This window comes from Rhipicephalus microplus, chromosome X (assembly GCF_043290135.1).
Source record: "Rhipicephalus microplus isolate Deutch F79 chromosome X, USDA_Rmic, whole genome shotgun sequence".
Lineage (NCBI taxonomy): Eukaryota > Metazoa > Arthropoda > Arachnida > Ixodida > Ixodidae > Rhipicephalus > Rhipicephalus microplus.
In genome coordinates, this window is record NC_134710.1 from 205,680,144 (window position 1) to 205,695,192 (window position 15,049).

Consider the following 15,049-nt stretch of genomic DNA (forward strand, 5'->3'; position numbering starts at 1 on the left):
TGCTTAGGCATAGGACACAGAGCTGACGTTTTCACAGCTCCTAAAAGGGACCCAGGAGTTTGCACAAAATGCCATACAAAACATGCGGAGGATTTTATCTGTACTCCAAAATGCGTACACTGCAATGGACCCCATGACTCACGCTGGCCTGACTGTCCAAAAGTAGCAGCAGCTACTGCTGCTCTTCGTAAGCGAGTGAACAAACCATCCAAGCCAGCGGCACCCTATTCCTCACCAAACCGCTGCGCGTCAGGCAAAATACCCAGAAGACGCAACAGTCAGAGCAACAAAATTTTCCGTCTCTTGCTACCGATCAGCCAACACTCACACCGCAGACGCACCCGCAGTCGGCAACACAACCTCCAACGCAGCTAGCGTCCCCCCCCCCCCATATGCAGCTAAGGTGCATAACACACAGTCTCCACCTAATGCCTCGCCTGCACCACAGACGCATCCAAGCATTCTGCAAGAACTAGCAGAACTACGAAACACCCAGAAGTATCTGCAAATTATCAATGACCAACAGAAAACTATTGATGAACTTAAAACTGTGATTACCCAATTGAAAGTACAAAACGCTACCAGAGACGTTCTAACCTTGAGTCAAGGGCAGCCCCCCCCCCTAGCATGAGCAATACGAGCGTCGCTTCGAGCAATTCGCTGCATAGCTACAGCACATGCAACGCATTATTGAGACACTCAAACCAAATACGTCGGATAAAGGTAACAAACGCGTCAGGCCTATTGCAAGTGCAGATCAAGAAGAAACCATAGATTCAGAATCATGCCTCTGATAGTTCAGTGGAACACGAGAAGCCTTCCCAATAAAGTTGATGACTTCCTTTACATCATAAACGCTCTCGAAAAAATACCGATATCATTTGCGTGCAGGAACCGGGTAAGTATTGCCCCATTCCAGGCTATGCTGTCGTTTCATCTGGCCGATGTGCTACGTATACAAAGAAAAACCTTCCGGCGGTCCACGACCTCCTTTCTTCAGTTTCATTCTCGTGCATACAGACTCGTACTGAAATAGAGGGCAAGACATACGAAATATTAAACTGCTATAGCCCTCCCAAATCAAGTAATCTGGAGCTACCCCTCAGTAAAATAGACCCTAAAGATCCAACTTTAATTCTGGGAGACTTTAATGCATCATGCGTCTTCTGGGGATACTCACAAGATTCTCCCAAAGGGAAGCAACTCAAAAAAACTTTGGAAGACACCGGCTTTACCCTCCTCAACACATTAGGCCAATACACAAGGATTGGTGGCGCGAATCAGAATAATACATCGCCAGACCTCACGTGGGTTAGGCACCTACCAAAAGGTACGCACTGGGACTTATGGCCCGACAATATTAGAGGCGACCACTTACCAATTGTGATTGCCTGGGGCGAAATTTTTACTATTTCAAAGAAGTGTTCCTTCATTGGCTGGGACAAGTATCGGTCTTATCTGAATAGATGCCCTAAAACAGTCACTCTTGACGAATTTACAAAACATATACGAGAATCGACAAGGAAGGCAAGCAAAACCTACAAAAATATTCCTCAAAAGCCTGCGCCCGATAGGCACCTCTTAAACTTGTGGAAGGCACGCATAGCTGCTTTACATGCATACAGTACTAAAATATCAGCTCGCAATCGCCTGAAGCTTAAGCTTCTTACGAGACAAGCATCAAAGTACGCATGCAAGCTACGTAGGCAACAGTGGCAGGATTGCTGAAACCAGCTACATGGTAGGATTAATAATCAAAGGCTATCGAACAATGTCAAATCATTGAAAGGCCGGGGCAAAACTCGAACAGCCGCTGAAAAACTCTGGCTTCCCATTTATCAGCACCAGCCACCGCTGATACGTGCGCCAACACATATTTTCCACAACCGGCAAGGCATCCGGAGTATTCAAAGTGGCAAGAGGAAAAACAAAGCAACGACATATTGGATGCTCCCTTCACAATTCATGCACTTATAATAGCACTAAAGAGTCAAATTATGAAACAGCTTTGGGCCCTGATAGGATTACCTACAAACAATTACAGCAACTGACTGAGAACCAACTAACACCTCTACTTTCCTACATCAATCAAGCATGGGAAGATGGCAATTTCCCTAAAGAGTGGAAACATTCAAATGTTATACCACTGCCTGAACCAAACGAACCTCCGACGACTGCAAGTAACATTCGGCCAATTTCGTTAACTTCAGTAGTCGGAAAGGTGATGGAGTAAATGGTAAACAAGCGCCTCACATGGATGCTAGAAAAAGGGGAGCACTATCACTGGACCCAAACTGGATTTAGACAACACCTGTCTACCCAAGACACCCTCCAGTGCCTATACGAGGACATACTAAAGAACTTCTCACCTTATTGCCCGAGCGCTATTGTAGGTATTGACGTGAAGAAGGCTTTCGATTCGGTGCCTCATGATACTATACTACGAGAGCTGTCACAACTGCCTGTTGGTAGAAGGCTGTATAATTACGTCCGGACTTTTCTCCAGGACGGGAACATTTCTATAAAATAGGCTCTTTCACCAGTCAATCATACTCCAACAAAATCGGAGTTCCACAGGGAGCCGTTATCTCTCCAGCACTGTTTAACATAACAATGCGCCCACTTGCCTTTCTTTTAAGTAAAGTACAGTCCATCTCGGCGGGGATCTATGCCGACGACGTTACAATTTGGTATAACGCGCGAGACATCACTACGCAACAGCAGCAACTCCAGAAGGCAATTGATGTTATCACCACTTTCCTTGACAGGCCAGGTCTCCAGATTTCACCAGAAATGACAAAATTTATAGTTGTTCTGAAACCTACAAACTACAGCAAGCAGCAATTTATTCGAGATAAAATCCAACTTACTGCACGCAACACAAGCATACAGCGCAAAGAGCCCATTAAGGTACTGGGCATTATATATCAACAAAACACCAAGTCCACTCAATGGGTAGAAAAAGCGCTGTGCACTACAAAACAGACAATAAGAGTGCTGCGAAAGTTGACAAATTGTGCCTGGGGTCTATCCGAAGGTCAAATTAAAAGGCTCACATAAACGCTTGTCCACTCAAGGTTCCTATATGGACTATCCTTCCTGCCAATGACGCCGACCGAGCTTGAAAAACTTGAATGCATCAACAAAAGATGCATTCGCATTGCCACAGGGCTACCGAAATTCACCAAAGTCGAAGACCTGTACGGAACAGGTCTACTTCTTCCATTAGGTGACTATGTAGAGCCTGCACTGCAAGCTCAAAATGAGCGCCTCAAGTTAACCCGTCCTGGAAGAGCCATCAGGAACGAGCTAGGTCTAAGCAACCAAGACCTGCCACAAATTATACCCACCATTCCGCCATGGGAAGATATTACCGTGACAGACAATCGGCCGCTTCCAAAACATATGAGCCAAGCCTCGGACAATCAGCGAAGGGCATACTACGCTCTGTGGCATATTGAACACCTTGAAAGTATACCTAACGAAGAAGATATAATCTACACAGACGCCTCATGTGCTTTAGAAGGCTCCAACACAGGGGCATTTTTCAACCTGAGAACAGGGGAAGAATCCTCATTCTTTATAAATCAACCCTGCTTACTGCCCAAAGCACCTGAAGGGAAAGCTATTTCGGAAGCTCTAGCCCATTACAATCAAACAGCATCATCGCCAAAAGTTATTCACATCTTCACGGATTCGCAGCAAGTGCTTCAAACATTCCAAACTAGAAGAAAGCTACCAGCGTACGCCAGGCACATCCTGCAATATGCCGCCCAACTTCAAGAACGATCAGTCCGAGTACGCGTTCATTGAATTCCTGGACACACAAATATACCTGGACACGAGCTAGTTGATCAACAAGCCTTGCAGCATCATAGCAAGGAACGACTCGGGGATGCGAGCTCGAAGCAGGCCGCAACAATGACGCAAGATGAGGCCCATGAAGGCAACTACCGAGCGAAAGTTCAACGCCGGCGGCAGTTAAGGTCCAAGTTAGAAGAAGCTGCAAAACACAATGCCCCACCCCCAAGATCCACCCGCCTCTACGAGGTCACACTCAGAAGATTGCAAACACGAAGTTTCACGACAATCTTGGTCCTTCACAAGATACACCCGACTAAGTACTCCGACCCTAACTGTGACTACTGCCACGAGCCAGCAACGACAGAGCATATTCACTGGGAATGCCCCGTTCACGAGTCAAGCCAAGCTGCTTTTATGAAAAAAAACCAACGCACCTTGCCTCAGCTACAGCAAGACATGGGAGGGACTACCAACTAAATGCTTGAAGACCCACTCATCAGAGCCAGGCTGAACCTGTGATGTGCTGCCTTGCGCACGATCACCATTCCCTACCCTGCAGTAACAAGCTGACCAGTTTGAGGTCACGCGAGTTTTTTTTTCATGGTGCTTAAGCTAACAAGCGAGAGCACATTGTAAATAGTCAAATAAAGTTTTCAATCAATCAATCAATCGCTAGGTGCTTTTCTCACGACCACGCACGGCCTAGGTACCAAATTGCGCGAACATCCCTAGGCACTTTAGTCCATAGCGGTGCGCCTGCGCTGGCAGGAGCAGTGCGGGTATGTAAAGGCGCCGCTGGCTGTGTTATGTGTGTGTCAGCGCTTCCTCTATTTCGGTGTTGTGTGGTGGTTTGTATTATTGCGATAATATTCCTTGTGAATATGGTGATGCGTGAGTGCTGACTGTTCTGTCAGGACGTTAGTTCTGTATGCGTGGTGCGCTCTGACGTGATTTAGTGAACGCTGTCACACGGGTACTTGCTGCATGTGGTCGCGCTGCACTGTATTTGATGTGGACCGTGTAGTAGTCACTAATACCGATTTTTTTCGAGAAATTTTGATCGCGCATAACAACTTCGTCGCTGCTGCGCTGTAAAGCATTGAGTTGGGCACAGATGCCCTGCCTGCGATCACAAATGTCTGTGTGACACCGGCGGTATGAATATCGCATTATTTCCAGTACTCGCACAGGAATTCCGAGTAGCATAGAGAAAAAAGCTGTGACTGCGATATCCCCTGTCTGTGATCACTCGTGAATGCTTAAACCGAATTCAACCGTTCAATTCTGTACACTTTTGTGGCCTCTACTTCTTTGGCTGCTGCTTACATGACAATGCAAGAAAAAAGCAGTCTACTAATTACATCAAAATTACGCAGAAACGGTGTATCATACTTAGGCAAGTCTCTAAAAAAGATAAAACGTCTGCAAAGAAGCCCATGTACATGTTCGGTCTTGCAAACAAGCTTATTGCTCACGCTTTCGGCAAATTTTGTTGTTAGGGTTCTGCTGACATGAGCCGCAGTGGACTACTGCATTATACATATATTGTATGATTGGTGCGTCAAGTGGTCACCTGTATTTTGCGATCTGCATAAAAAGCGAGTGCTTTGCCTTCAGTGCAACTTTGGCATGCTCACTTTTTGCTTTACACCTAAACCTAAACCTCGTCGTATATTGAAGGTGTCGTCACCATCATCCTGACTACTGTTATGCCTGCGAGTCCACACCGAACGTCCGTGCCTCTGAAAAAGGCAATCTCTGTCAAGGCTAGCACACGAGCCCGCCTGACCCGAACAACTCAACGGCGTCATCACGCGGCGGCGCCTTTCTGTCGCGCAACGCACAGCGAGCCCCTCAGCCTACGAGCCCGCCGAAGCAATCGGCGCCTTCCTGTTTCGCGAGTCTGACGCAATGCGTGGCGACGTCACTCGTCCTTAGCTGCAACCATGCGCAGCGGCTCCGCATTCGATGAGAATGGCGCGGCCCAGCGGCGAGCCCCATTGCAGAATTCTGACCTCGCGGCCAGCGGCGCTTCTGGTTGGACATTTGGTTACTCAAAGAATCCACCAGGTCCCTATAAAAAAGCCCTGCGGCACGTCGCAAGCAGCAGGCCTATGTGTCAGAGAAGAGAGCTCGACTCTTTGAGTCTCTAAACTGTCGGCCTTAGTGCCGAATTTGTAACGGCTCTATTTCTTTGCTGTACATAAACCTTGTTAACTCACCGTCGTCTCGTCCGATCGTCTATCAGCTCTGCGCAGAAGCAGTCGCGAGCCAAGAAACCTACGCTACCAAACGGCTGGTGACCGTGTCGGCGGAGATCGGAGCAGTGGTGCCTTCGGGACCATGTTGGCGTCGCCGTCTTTCGTAACACTACGCCACTGCAGGGGAAAGGCATTTCCCATGATCTGCCAGTCAACCCGGTCTTGTGCTTTTCGTTGCCATGTTGTACCTGCAAACTTTTTAATCTCATTGACCCACCTAACTTTCTGTCTCCCCTTCGTGCGTTTGCCTTTTCTGGCAAACCAGTCAGTTAGCCTAATGACCAGTGGTTATCCTGCCCACGTGCAATGTGCCCGGCCCATGTCCTATTCTTCTTAATTACAACTACGATATCCTGAACCCTGGTTTGTTCGCTGACCCACTGTGCTCTCTTCTTGTCTTTTAAAGTTACACCTATCATTTTCCTTTCCTTCGCTCACTGGGCCATCCTCAATTTCAGCTCAACCCTCTTTGTAAGCCTCCAGGCTTCTGCTCCGTAGGTAAATACTGGCAAGATGCAGTCGTTATATACCTTCCTCTTGAGGGTTAGTGGCAAATTACCATTCATGGTTAGAAAATGCTTGCTGAATGTGATCAACCCCATCTTTATTCTTCTAGTTACTTCACTCTCATGGCTCGGCTTCACGGTTACTACCTGTCCTAAGTAGACATATTCCTTTAAAACTTCCAGCGTCCCTCCACCTATCGCAAAGTGCTGTTTTCTGCCAAGACTGTAGCACATTACTTTAGATTTGTGCACATTCATTTTCAGACCTACTTTTCTGCTTTCCATGTTCAGTTCTGTAATCGTGATCTGTAATTCATTCAGTCATCGAGGCAATGTCATCAGCGAATCGCAGGTTACTAAGATACTTTCCATTAACTCTTATTCCTAACTCTTCCCAAGCTAGGGTCCTGAAAACAACCTGTAAACACGAGATGAATAGCACTGGAGAGATTGTATCTCCTTGATTTACACCCTTCTTTATTGGGATTCTGCCGCTTTTTTTTTTGTGGTGACTGTGCATCCACTGTAGATTTCTTCCAGTGTGTTTATGTAGCGTTCTTTGATGCCCCGATTCAGTAGTGCCTTCATTACTGCTGAGGTCTTGGCTGAGTCAAACACCTTCTCGTACTCTATGAAGGCTATGTATAGGTGTTAATTGTATGTGAAGGTATCAACATATTTGCACAGCGCAAGACTACGAGTAGTGACGACGTAACTAGAGAAGAAGCAACAAGGACAGAAAGAGCGCTGACTTCAACTGAAATTTTATTAGCGACAACGCTGGAAATATATACTCGTGACAGAACATCACCCCGCAATCGCGCAACCTATTGCAGCACAGCAAGACAATCATCATCTCATTATATGGTTACGACGCCACAGCTTAGCACAAATTCACGAACTATTGTGTCGAAGCCAGAAACTCGATTTCTTTTTTAGTCAGAGCAAGCGAAGGCATGCTGATACATCGATCACCCAATATTTGTATTTCATTGTCCTGCATAATTTCTCGTGTTAGCTGGTGGCGGTGTTTGGCTACAACAGTGCCGCGACTTTTCGAATTCCGGTCTGCAACCACAATCTCTGCAACTAATGCCCAAATGAACTTGCACAGCTGGGTATACATTGTAATGATGCTCCTTTAAACGTTCATTCAGGCATCGGCCCGTCTGTCCAACATATATCTTGCCGCATGACAATGGGAGCAAATAAACGACGGCTATCTCACCTGCTACGAATAGCCTTTTATGTTTGAGCAGCAACTTCTTCGTGCGGACTGCGCATTCACCCGTTTGCAGAGTGCTGAACGCTTTTCCGCGGCAGAGAAAGCCCCCTTCACATCTACCTTATCACCTATCTTTTTCAAATTGTAAGAAATGAAATCCTATGTAGATAGGGAATCACAGCCACGCGCTTTGAGCTACTAGCCACGCAGTTTATTGGTGCTTCTCGTCCCTGTTTATATATATTTTTCCAGCGTTTTCGCTAATAAAATTTCAGTTGAAGTCAGCGCTCTTTCTGTCCTTGTCTCTTCTTCTGTAGTTATGTCGTAACTACTCGTAGTCTTCCGCTGTGCAAATATGTTGATTCCCAATCACCAACTAGCCCTAGTATCTGTCTTATGTGAAGGTGTTGTTTATTTGTATATGGCATACGATAACGTTGACATTATGGTACAATCTACAGTGCAGTTAAGTGCGGCGTATTTCGGTCGGTGCATCTTCTTTTCATAATCTAGCTGTAATTTATTTTGGGCAAAAATATTAGTTATGGTCTTGTTGCTTTTTCCCACTTCATAATGCAAATTATTTAATAAAAGGTCACACCTCATACATTATTAAAAGGACCAGGGCAGTGGAGGGCCTTCACACTTCAATCATTCCCTACCATATTGCAATTTTCTACTGCAACTCCAAGATCACTGCTTGGCATATTTAATGCATAATAAAGTATATTGTTGCAACATATGCCTGTGTAAACTTTTGGTTGTGAAAACATGTTCAGACGATCAACAACAGCTGATCCATTAGTTTTCTTTAAAAACACCCAAATGATACTCCATGCCTACTGATTATAGCCCAGCGTGATAGTATTTGTCTAAAATATGTGGTCAGTAGGTACGATACAACAGCTGTGGCACTTTAAGCAATTTATTTGCAGTTGAATAAAAGCTGGCAGCACTTGATCACAGCACTATTGTGAGTCTGTCACAATGTACAGATCTTTTGTACTTGCAGAAGTGTCTGTGCTTGCCGACTCATGCACAGCAGAGTAGAAGGAACCTACATTGCTCTCCATTAAAAGCATAATAAAAAAATCAATTTTCCTCTTGCAGCCATACATTTCAAAGAAGTTTATCTGGTTAGAGTTAGTTGAGGAGGTAAAAGTACTTATGATATTTAAATGCTATAACACCCCATGAGGAGGCTTTGGTCGTCAAAAAGAAAATGCTTTCTTAGCAGAAAACCAAGGCAAGGCTTCTTTCTCTAGATTGTGATTAAAAAAGCCTTTGCTAGTCTTTGGCAATATAGTTTTAACGCCCTTCGCTAACAGCGAGGAAAGTCGACTGTTTTTCTAGGTCTTAAGCTCTTTTGCTGGCCTGCGAACGATGTTATACTAAGCTCTATTTTTACTCTTTATGTAGCTTCTTTCCTATTCTTTTATAACAAACTGCTAATACCTGAATATTAAATGTCTAGAAATTCAAATACTTCTAAAGTCAACATTGTCACAAATTATTCGGATTTTCTTTAGCGTGTCAGGATGGTGTCATAACATATTGAACTGCACTCTAATGAACAGAGTATTTTTGCTCTGATTTAACAGGTGCTGTTTCAATTGACCTGCATTTGCACAGATTGTCAAACACATCACAAATGATCTAATAACAAATGCCTCAACTTAGTAAACAGAAAACTTGTATAATTCAAATGTGGTGTTTTATTGCATCTAATGAAGAGGGTAACATCATTCAGTAAAAGTATTGCTGGTGATGTCCATAGTCGTAGAACTAATTGAATTTAAGTAATCAGTATTGAGGACCATATTTGTCCTCTTCTTTATGCCTGTGAATTTCATTAAAAACATTTGAACAACCCGGAAGTCATATTAATATTGCCTGTCTTTGTCATATTTTACTCCGACTTAGCAGAGTGTTTTATGCTAGATGCCAAAAGAGATTAATATGTCACATCTCCCATTCACCACGAAGAGGGTTCTTTTTGAGCTATTGTTTCAGGCAGTGACGTTATTCAGCATTCTGTTGTAGACCATATGAGCAATACTGTTTGTTCGTACTACAGGACACTATACCATCGGTCGCATATACATGCTTTTTTGGTCTACACATGTAGCTTTAAAAATCATCAGTGTAAATGCGGCTGTCTTTATTTAAGTATGAAGTAGAGCAGTAAAGGAAAGAAAGTCTGTATCTCTATTCTGACCCTAAGGTAAAGGGAAATGGCGCCGTGCAGTCAGGGGTGGATCCAGCCAATCATTTTAGGTGGAGGGGGGTTGCTTAAAGTAACACCGGAGAGAGGGGTGTGGTCATTGCTTTTTGTTTTTTACTAGCTTAAAAACTCTATCATAGCATAAATACTATTATAGTGTGCTTAAAGGAATCCCACTCATTTGTCCTAATTGGTGATAACAGGTGGACAGCAAGCACTGAAGAGAGGAGAGGGGGTACTGACAGGCTTTGGGGGGGGGGAGGGCTATCGCCTCTAGCGCCCTCCTTCTGGATCCGCCACTGCGTGCAGTTCTGCACGAGATCACAGGATTGATCCCGAACCTCAGGATTCGCATTTTAATAGTTGTAATATGTACTAGTGCCCTAGTTCCACGCACTCAGAGAGATTATGAGGTCAAAATAATTAAGCATTCACTTGAAACAGTGGATCTCGTAACCAGATTTTAGTTTTGCGATATGAAACCGTCGAACTTAATTTTACTAATTCTTCTCTAAACCAGCATAGATGTGCACTGCTTGCAAAATTCTGATCCCAGTTTTTTTTTCATGTGAATGTGTGTTTTATCACATCATTTATGGCATTATTTAGCAGTGTGATTTTTCAAGGCCTTCCCTATTGACATGAACCCTTCTTTTCACAATTGTTCAAACCAGAACACAAGTTCACCATGGAACATTCACTGCATGGGAGGATGTTTCAAACAGTTGGTTATGTGTTCAAGTTAGCTCATACACACACCTTTTGCAAATCAACAAAATTTCTTCATCTTCAATAGGCAAACTGATTCTATATAATTGTGCAGCAGTCATGCAGCTATGGTGTCAAAAAAATAATGTTCAGGACAAAAAGAAGTGTTAAATAAAAGTTACTGACAAGAAAATGTAAATTTAGGCGTCTCTCATATTCATATGGTGGTTTTGAAACGTTGAACCCCACATATCACCAAAAATGATAAGTTAACCTTGCCTGAAAAAGTTGCTTGTTATTTACTACACGCCTCAAGGATCAATATGAATTATCTGCAATTAGAGACAACTACATAACTAGAAAAAAGTGCATCCTAAAACAAAACGAAGGAGCAGATAAACATTAATACTACTGAGCACTTTTACTAAATATCCTATCTAAGACTGCAGCAAAATAAGCACCTGCAAATATATGCGCTAGTAATAACAATAGAATGCTCAGCTTTAGGTTTTTGGTGCAGAAAAAATAAAGGAATAGTGAAAACGACCACATGTTGGATGATGAAGCCAAGACAATGCTTTATTATCAGTTTTTAAAATGCTTAACTTGTGGTTCATTTCAATAATCTTCCTGACTGAACTGGTTGTGCACTTGGCTGAAGTGCAGATTCATTTACACGACTGTAACTTATCCTCCTTTGAGGTCCTTGGCAGCAAGTGCACCTACCTGTAACAGACATGGCAAATTACCCCACCCCCTCCCTCAGTTTCCTGTACAATTCAAGCAGCAGCCTATCTTTCCACTCCCAGATAAAGGTGGCGGTGAGTAAGCTGTGCATGCATGAACTTCCCTGCATGACTCGGGCTGCAATTCAAAACATAAACTCTCATAAAAAACTGTAATAAGTGTCCACTTTGTTCAGACTGAAGATACTTAAGCAAAACTGGTTGTAACACAAAAATATGAAAATAGGTGTGCATGTTTACTGTAAAGTATCGCAAAGTTACAGTAATGTGAAGAGAACACCCGCAGATAGAGCAGCTGAATTGGTGGCAAGCGTTTCTTGGTTGTACGGGTAGTCACATTCAATGGGCCTCTTGTGCAGCCCTGGCAATACTATGAAAAAAGCAGATGCTAGTGCCTTCATTCCAAATTCAATCGCGAGTGGGCACTGTAAAATACACAGCAAGCGCCCCTTTTTACTTTACAGGAGATCTCGAATATGTGCCGAGGACGGAGCAAGCACCCCCTCCCCTGCCGCAATTATTTTTCAACCTGTTCTCTACGACGAAATTCTGCAGCAGCAGTTGTTTGGAACCAAAGTTTTGAGAGTCCCAATATATGTGCAAGATTTTTTTAACAATTTTACAGTATGATGCATCGAGGCTGCATTCTAAGATGTCACAAATTGTCTGAACATTTGTAGAACATCTTTCTCGCCTTGTCACAACACCTGAAATTTCACATAAGTATTCTCCTCGGGTCAGTAAAACAGTAAGTGCGTGTGTATTAAATACAGCATACATTCGAAACACAGAAGTGCATTTTTCTTAAAGGCACTTTTATATTGAATTAGTGTCCGAGACAAAGCAAGGGCCCCCTTCCAGATCATCTTTTGGCGTCAAGGGGGAGATTTCTCGGGATTTTACAGTAGTATGAAGTTGGAGGTAATGCTTGGGCCAGTGTGCATCTCTCACTTTGAAGTACTAAGAACCTGGACAGCTTGTACCCCTAAGCAAAGAGAAGAAACACAGCATACCAAAAACGTTTGTCAAGTTTTAGTTCCCCATAGTGAAACTTGCATGTCCATCAAACAAGTTGTGTAAATGAGGGCAATCTTCAGCCATGTGTAGCCTTTGAGCTTGTGAGGACATACTTCCCACGTTACCAGTCATAGTCAGCATGGCTATACACTGTCGTCCTTTACGAAAGAAAAAACGTGAGCACGTGGCCTGCGCTCAGCGGCGACTGGCTACAGTGCCATCAACCTACAGCTGAAGAAAGCGTGCCTGCTTCTGTTTTTATCAGCGCCTATCCAATGGCCATAATTAATCCTTTTGTTTGCCAATAGATGCCTTCAAAAGGTGATGTGCTTTGTTTAGCAGTTGTTTTGATTGTTCCAATTCAGTTAGTAAATAAAGGCAAGAGAGTACCGACACAAAAACTGGACGTGTCATTTCTTTTGTTGCAATGAGTGGCTAATGACCCAGTTACCTTGACTGCAAACCTTTTTTAACGGAGAGTACAACCGTTAAATTGTTTAAAGACATTTTCATAGTGCTCTGCCCAGGCGTATGAACGGCGTCTCACAAGGTACCACAGTGCTGCAGGCTTGTGAGACTGCATTTTTTTGCTTGTTTGAGAAAAGCAGTGCATGGGCTCGTTTAAATGTACATGTGTGTCTGTTGCAATAAATTGTCCCCTGTGTCACGCTTTCTATCCTCCATCCTCCTCGAATCATACGCATTGAGATGTGATACACCTGACATTACATCTACACTTACTTTCATTTCTATTTGGGCCAGGTGAATGAGCTGGTCAGCTACTCTACATCATCCTTCTTAGTTTTTTTTTTTCTTCGGGTGTTGAAGGGACACTAAAGAGCGAAATAATTTTTCGAATACTATTGAAGTAGGAATTCAAAGCACCACTCTTACCCCGACACGATGCTTGGCAAGTGCGAAACCACGTAAAGAAAATGTCTCAATGACCACCATTACATCATTAATTTTGATGGCATTTACTGGGTTCTACATAGCTTATAATCAATAAAAATGAAAAACATTGTCATCTGTGGGTGTCATAGACCTAGCATACGAAGTTTCAGAAAATATCACCGAGCCAATCGCAAAATTATGAAAAATACATGTAAAATCTCTAGATGTCACGCATGGACTTTCGGCAAAACTTTCAATAGTGAAACTTCAACCTTAATTTTCTCCGCTAATGAAGAATTTGGGATAGTTAAACATATGTCATTGGCATTAGAGTTTCCAGAGGGCAGTTTGTCAATATAAACAAGGCCACTGTTGCTCTTCAGTATCCTTCTAATCCTTTTTGTAAAATACACACAAGAAGCTTGTGAATCAAGTGCAAAGCTGCACAGCAAACTGGTGTTGGGAGTACGGAGTTTGTACAATGTGATTTCACCCATGTAGCATTGCTGCAGTGAAGGGAACCAAACTGCTCGAGACTACAGCAGCAGAGGCCTATAAATCTCTCCAGAGTTTCCTTCCACAGTTTAAACCACATGGGTTTCATAGTGGCAAAACATGACATTTATTCCACTTGTTCTTTACAACTCTATCATAAACAGAGACTAACACATGCATTTTTCTCGGTTTAAATGTTGTATTTGATCTTTCAGTAGATAAGTTATCTTGAGGTAACACTGATATTATTGAAAATATAATCATTTTGAAGAATAGATTCTGCTGCTAGCCCCATTTCTGACGCATTCCTGACAATTGCATTAATTGGCATTTGTAAGAAGTTTCACCCTAGTAGTAGATTTACCGTGCGCCACCCTTTCAGCAAAATTAACTTCCTAGATATGACGATATCTATTGAAACATTCTTTAATGTGAGGTATGAAAAAATACAAATCCTTTGCCCACACCATAAACATATAGCAGGTAATGCCAATCAGAAATGAAAAATGAACAGGGCAGAGCCAAGTGAAATTTTGAGGAGGAAGGATGTGCAGGAGAAGCGGACTCCACCCCCAGTCGAACCGGACAAAAAGAAGAAAAAAAAATCTTGGTTTGGTTTACAATGTTGTTCTTGCTGCTAACATGTTTGGCCCAATTTAATCTTCAGTGGTGAATTCTTGTGATGTGCATCTTAATGGGGCTGTCTTGGAGTTCTTTCTTTTACAGAGAAATCAAAGGTTACGCTCTACATAATGCAAACGAATAGCCAACTATAATACATAGACTACACAAGCTATCGTCTATAATACGACAAAGAAGAAATATTCATCAGACAGGCAAAGCGTTTAAGACGCGTCTGTAGCGACAACGATCACTATGCTCACCAATTAAGCAAGCTAAAGGAGATATTTGGCAAAATTACCTGCACAACACTCTGAACAAAACCCAAAATGAAGCTTGAAAATTGGGAAATCATCACTAGCTGAACATGTCCCATAGCACAGCCTAACCAGCCGCTAGTCTTTGTAATCAAATACTGAAACGCACCTTCGAACTTAAATATTATCCTTCGCAAGTATTACCCAACATTAACAAGCAACGAGCCGCTTCGGAAAACGTTACCCGACATGTTAGTGCATGCAAAAGTAAACCCGCATTTTTCGTACACA